Consider the following 7,180-nt stretch of genomic DNA (forward strand, 5'->3'; position numbering starts at 1 on the left):
TGAGGTAAAAAATTTTTTAAGAAGATGAAATACTCCTGCCTTAAACTAACTCCTTGTCTTGCATTTTCAGTTAGATACCCGCATGATAATGCATTCTATTCTTTATAATCATAAATGTTTATGTTCTTAACACGTTTTTATCATTTCTTATATAATCTTAAGGATTCAGGCTTAAAGATCTTGGTTATGAACAATCATTATAATGCAACACAATACACATTTATCATAAACAATTCATTTATCACAATAACCATTATGTTTGTACCAGATTCTTTAAGTCCTCAGTCACGTTTGTTGATATATAAGAGATTTTTCCGCCACTGACAAGTGGCTCCGTGGTGTAGTGGTTAGCACATCTGCCTCATAAACAGAAGGTCCGGGTTCGATTCCCGGCGGGGCCTTTGTTTTAAGTATTTTTTTGTGACCGTAAATACTCGTAGGTAGGTTCTGTCTCTCTCTCTCTCTCTCTCTCTCTCTCTCTCTCTCTCTCTCTCTCTCTCTCTCTCTCTCTCTCTCTCTCTCTCTCTCTCTCTCTCTCTCTCTCTCTCTCTGTATATATATATATATATATATATATATATATATATATATATATATATATATATATATATATGGGAGGGTATTGATTGAGAGGGTGAAGGCATGTACAGAGCATCAGATTGGGGAAGAGCAGTGTGGTTTCAGAAGTGGTAGAGGATGTGTGGATCAGGTGTTTGCTTTGAAGAATGTATGTGAGAAATACTTAGAAAAGCAAATGGATTTGTATGTAGCATTTATGGATCTGGAGAAGGCATATGATAGAGTTGATAGTGATGCTCTGTGGAAGGTATTAAGAATATATGGTGTGGGAGGCAAGTTGTTAGAAGCAGTGAAAAGTTTTTATCGAAGATGTAAGGCATGTGTACGTGTAGGAAGAGAGGAAAGTGATTGGTTCTCAGTGAATGTAGGTTTGCGGCAGGGGTGTGTGATGTCTCCATGGTTGTTTAATTTGTTTATGGATGGGGTTGTTAGGGAGGTAAATGCAAGAGTTTTGGAAAGAGGGGCAAGTATGAAGTCTGTTGGGGATGAGAGAGCTTGGGAAGTGAGTCAGTTGTTGTTCGCTGATGATACAGCGCTGGTGGCGGATTCATGTGATAAACTGCAGAAGCTGGTGACGGAGTTTGGTAAAGTGTGTGGAAGAAGAAAGTTAAGAGTAAATGTGAATAAGAGCAAGGTTATTAGGTACAGTAGGGTTGAGGGTCAAGTCAATTGGGAGGTGAGTTTGAATGGTGAAAAACTGGAGGAAGTGAAGTGTTTTAGATATCTGGGAGTGGATCTGTCAGCGGATGGAACCATGGAAGCGGAAGTGGATCATAGGGTGGGGGAGGGGGCGAAAATTTTGGGAGCCTTGAAAAATGTGTGGAAGTCGAGAACATTATCCCGGAAAGCAAAAATGGGTATGTTTGAAGGAATAGTAGTTCCAACAATGTTGTATGGTTGCGAGGCGTGGGCTATGGATAGAGTTGTGCGCAGGAGGATGGATGTGCTGGAAATGAGATGTTTGAGGACAATGTGTGGTGTGAGGTGGTTTGATCGAGTAAGTAACGTAAGGGTAAGAGAGATGTGTGGAAATAAAAAGAGCGTGGTTGAGAGAGCAGAAGAGGGTGTTTTGAAATGGTTTGGGCACATGGAGAGAATGAGTGAGGAAAGATTGACCAAGAGGATATATGTGTCGGAGGTGGAGGGAACGAGGAGAAGAGGGAGACCAAATTGGAGGTGGAAAGATGGAGTGAAAAGGATTTTGTGTGATCTGGGCCTGAACATGCAGGAGGGTGAAAGGAGGGCAAGGAATAGAGTGAAGTGGAGCGATGTGGTATACAGGGGTTGACGTGCTGTCAGTGGATTAAATCAAGGCATGTGAAGCGTCCGGGGTAAACCATGGAAAGCTGTGTAGGTATGTATATTTGCGTGTGTGGACGTATATATATACATGTGTATGGGGGGGGGGTTGGGCCATTTCTTTCGTCTGTTTCCTTGCGCTACCTCTACCTCTAACTCTATCCATAGCCCACGCCTCGCAACCATACAACATTGTTGGAACCACTATTCCTTCAAGCATACCCATTTTTGCTTTCCGAGATAATGTTCTCGACTTCCACACATTCTTCAAGGCCCCCAGGATTTTCGCCCCCTCCCCCACCCTATGATCCACTTCCGCTTCCATGGTTCCATCCGCTGCCAGATCCACTCCCAGATATCTAAAACACTTCACTTCCTCCAGTTTTTCTCCATTCAAACTCACCTCCCAATTGACTTGACCCTCAACCCTATTGAACCTAATAACCTTGCTCTTATTCACATTTACTCTTAACTTTCTTCTTCCACACACTTTTCCAAACTCAGTCACCAGCTTCTGCAGTTTCTCACATGAATCAGCCACCAGCGCTGTATCATCAGCGAACAACAACTGACTCACTTCCCAGGCTCTCTCATCCCCAACAGACTTCATACTTGCCCCTCTTTCCAAAACTCTTGCATTTACCTCCCTAACAACCCCATCCATAAACAAATTAAACAACCATGGAGACATCACACACCCCTGCCGCAAACTTACATTCACTGAGAACCAATCACTTTCCTCTCTTCCTACACGTACACATGCCTTACATCCTCGATAAAAACTTTTCACTGCTTCTAACAACTTTCCTCCCACACCATATATTCTTAATACCTTCCACAGAGCATCTCTATCAACTCTATCATATGCCTTCTCCAGATCCATAAATGCTACATACAAATCCATTTGCTTTTCTAAGTATTTCTCACATACATTCTTCAAAGCAAACACCTGATCCACACATCCTCTACCACTTCTGAAACCACACTGCTCTTCCCCAATCTGATGCTCTGTACATGCCTTCACCCTCTCAATCAATACCCTCCCATATAATTTACCAGGAATACTCAACAAACTTATACCTCTGTAATTTGAACACTCACTCTTATCCCCTTTACCTTTGTACAATGGCACTATGCAAGCATTCCGCCAATCCTCAGGCACCTCACTATGAGTCATACATACATTAAATAACCTTACCAACCAGTCAACAATACAGTCACCCCCTTTTTTAATAAATTCCACTGCAATACCATCCAAACCTGCTGCCTTGCCGGCTTTCATCTTCCGCAAAGCTTTCACTACCTCTTCTCTGTTTACCAAATCATTTTCCCTAACCCTCTCACTTTGCACACCACCTCGACCAAAACACCCTATATCTGCCACTCTATCATCAAACACATTCAACAAACCTTCAAAATACTCACTCCATCTCCTTCTCACATCACCACTACTTGTTTTCACCTCCCCATTTGCGCCCTTCACTGAAGTTCCCATTTGCTCCCTTGTCTTACGCACTTTATTTACCTCCTTCCAGAACATCTTTTTATTCTCCCTAAAATTTAATGATACTTTCTCGCCCCAACTCTCATTTGCCCTTTTTTTCACCTCTTGCACCTTTCTCTTGACCTCCTGTCTCTTTCTTTTATACATCTCCCACTCAATTGCATTTTTTCCCTGCAAAAATCGTCCAAATGCCTCTCTCTTCTCTTTCACTAATACTCTTACTTCTTCATCCCACCACTCACTACCCTTTCTAATCAACCCACCTCCCACTCTTCTCATGCCACAAGCATCTTTTGCGCAATCCATCACTGATTCCCTAAATACATCCCATTCCTCCCCCACTCCCCTTACTTCCATTGTTCTCACCTTTTTCCATTCTGTACTCAGTCTCTCCTGGTACTTCCGCACACAGGTCTCTTTCTCAAGCTCACTTACTCTCACCACCCTCTTCACCCCAACGTTCACTCTTCTTTTCTGAAAACCCATACAAATCTTCACCTTAGCCTCCACAAGATAATGATCAGACATCCCTCCAGTTGCACCTCTCAGCACATTAACATCCAAAAGTCTCTCTTTCGCACGCCTGTCAATTAACACGTAATCCAATAACGCTCTCTGGCCATCTCTCCTACTTACATAGGTATACTTATGTATATCTCGCTTTTTAAACTAGGTATTCCCAATCATCAGTCCTTTTTCAGCACATAAATCTACAAGCTCTTCACCATTTCCATTTACAACACTGAACACCCCATGTATACCAATTATTCCCTCAACTGCCACATTACTCACCTTTGCATTCAAATCACCCATCACTATGACCCGGTCTCGTGCATCAAAACCACTAATACACTCATTCAGCTGCTCCCAAAACACTTGCCTCTCATGATCTTTCTTCTCATGCCCAGGTGCATATGCACCAATAATCACCCACCTCTCTCCATCAACTTTCAGTTTTACCCATATTAATCGAGAATTTACTTTCTTACACTCTATCACATACTCCCACAACTCCTGTTTCATATATATATATATATATATATATATATGTCTCCGGCAAGAGGCAAGTTGATATGTGTTGAGTGGGTGGGTGGGTGTGGTGCAGAGTGGCTCGCCATCATATGGCAAGAACTTCATCGCTTTCACTCAGTCACGCAATCTACATTCATAGTGGCTGGCTGGGGAGAGAGAGAGAGAGAGAGAGAGAGAGAGAGAGAGAGAGAGAGAGAGAGAGAGAGAGAGAGAGAGAGAGAGAGAGAGAGAGAGAGAGAGAGAGAGAGAGAGAGAGAGAGAGAGAGAGTTCATGCTCATGAGTTCATCTAACGAGATTTTGCCAAAAGGCAGGGCAAGCGCGTAACGCTCTCCACAGAGAAATATATTGTCACGAAGAAAAAGATCAAAGTGGTGGGAGTAAGGTGTTGTGATGTGTTATGTCTGGGAAGGAGAGGTTGTATGTTTGTGGAGTGAGAGCCAGCAGACAACGTCTGGGTGAGACAGGAAGGTAAGAAAGCTGCCTGAGTCAGAGGAGTGGTAATTAACAGCCACTAAAATGCCACGTGGTGCCTGGAAACTGTAGTGACGTAAGTGACATGGGGGCCTGCATGGGTCTGGTGGTGGTGTTGGTGGTGGGTGGGTGGGTGGGTGGGGGGTGGTGTTGGGGGGATGTGGGGGTGGTGTTGGGGGGATGTGGGGGTGGTGTTGGGGGGATGGGGGGGTTGGGTTAGAAGGCACAGGCAAAAGTCAGAGAGAAAAACCTATATATTGTCAGCGTGACAATGCAAATGTTGTTATTCTTGGACCTGAAGCGAGATATTCATCAATTGTATTCTCACACATATCTATAGTAATGCTTTCAACCACAATCTAATTGGTAAATGATTCTGGAAATGATTCCTCAATCTTGTTAAGGAAAAGTATTTCACCTCATCATCTGAGGTCAAACGTTTGCCCACCAGTTTGTGTTTATCAGCGTGACGTCATTAGTAGACATGTTTATACCTCATAGCGATTTTTGTTGGTAATACAGACAGTTAGTTTCGCTCTATTTGCTATGAACTTAACTTTAAAGTAAAGTACACACGGTAGAAGGTATCTTCCCGGATGTGTCCAATTAATTTAGAAATGATCAATACGACTCGTGTTGTCTGGGTAGGGTTGGTGAGTGTGAATGTGGATATATTTCGTCATAATTATGGTAACTCATCTTTATAAACAATTCCATCAAAATATAAATCATTATAACATTTATTATGACAATTTGTCCCTGCCTGGCACGGGGTCTTGTCGGTCTGCCGCTCTGTAACAGGTCAACATGTATGTGTATCGTGGGATTTACTGGTTATTAACAGGTAAAGGTCATTAAACCAGAAGCTGTACCATACAGTACAACATACTATAACAGTATTTGCTACTTGGTAACAGGAATATATGTATGTTGTTACATTTAGAAGGTTATGAAGAGCTAAGTCATGACCCTTCATCCATATCATACGTCATACATCAAATGTATAACAGATTGTATATATGTTGGAGTGTTACCGGACTCCGCCTGCATGAGATTCCACCACAGGTGTAAAGTCACCTTCGACGTGGTAATATTATCGTTAATGGCCAGAAACATCTCGTCATGGAACTTCTCACTCCAAAAGAATCCAACATTCACCTGCTACTGATTGTAGCGCAGCCTTAGAGTTACAGAAGCCCCACAAAAGTGGTCCTGGAGTTATAGAACTGATCACCTTGGAGGATATAACATCAGTGAGCAGTTAAAGGTCATTGAACTTAATTACTTGATATAAACATTGAATATAGAAAACGTGATGACGGCGTGACATAAAGCTATGAATATCTTTCTTGATTACTGAGTGTCAGGACGGGTTCTGCTGGCCCAGCAGGACTTGAAGAATTTTGGAGGAGTTTGTTGGAGGGTCTTGTGAGTGTGGTGGTGCAAGATGATCATCGAGAAAGCTCTTGTAACTGCTTGACCTTAACTGTTTCATGAAACTGATGACCTGTAGAGATCGTCTACTGAAGCTGGTGTCATTTCACATATGTACTAATCTGTACAACTTCTTATAAGAACTTATTGTATTAAAGACGTAAATCTCCCGAGGAATTGTGCAGATCATAATCGGTTTTTAGTAAAGACAACACAAAAGGATTTTCATACTTCACCAAACTATTTTGAAAACATGTTTATGATGAAATTATCAACACTTGTCTCTAAGTTTTCAGTATTCTGAGGAACTTGATAAATACATTTATCAAATTAAGGTTTTTACAATATTTTGAGGAGTATATATCGAAAGCTGGAAGTGAATTATCACCATAGTTACATAAATTGTTTATATAAGACACGTAATTATTCTTTTCTTGTTTAAACCGTGCATCAGTATATAGGGATGAATTATAATTTAATTACTCTTTACATAAATGAATCAGTTTTCACCAGCTGGGAAGTAAACGTTACTTTCAAAACCAATGTGCAGCCATCCAGCCAGCCAGCCTGGCCTACAGAGAAGTTATGACATACATTTATCATCAGTATGGAATGACTAATGAACTGTACATATTAATTTTCTCTCGGAAAATATATGGTATATATTCCATGGTAATATGTATGTAATGTAATCTCTTCTATCTATTCATTTGTCTATCATCATTACGCCATTCCTAATCTAATGGTGTGTAAGAACGAATCATATTGGCCGAAAATAGTAACGTAAATACGTTTAAGAATAAACATGATAATATTTTGCTTCACCTCCACTTGTGACAGCATTTGCGTCTCCTTAGTCA

At 41.4% G+C, this 7,180-nt stretch overlaps 1 non-coding gene across 1 annotated transcript; it reads left to right on the forward strand.

Moving 5' to 3' along the window:
- Positions 1-329: 329 nt before the first annotated feature.
- On the forward strand, positions 330-401 carry TRNAM-CAU (transfer RNA methionine (anticodon CAU)). Its single transcript has one exon. It is a non-coding gene; the product is annotated as a tRNA-Met (tRNA).
- The last annotated feature ends 6,779 nt before the right edge of the window (positions 402-7,180 follow it).

Source organism: Panulirus ornatus, chromosome 70 (assembly GCF_036320965.1).
Source record: "Panulirus ornatus isolate Po-2019 chromosome 70, ASM3632096v1, whole genome shotgun sequence".
In the NCBI taxonomy this organism is placed as follows: domain Eukaryota; kingdom Metazoa; phylum Arthropoda; class Malacostraca; order Decapoda; family Palinuridae; genus Panulirus; species Panulirus ornatus.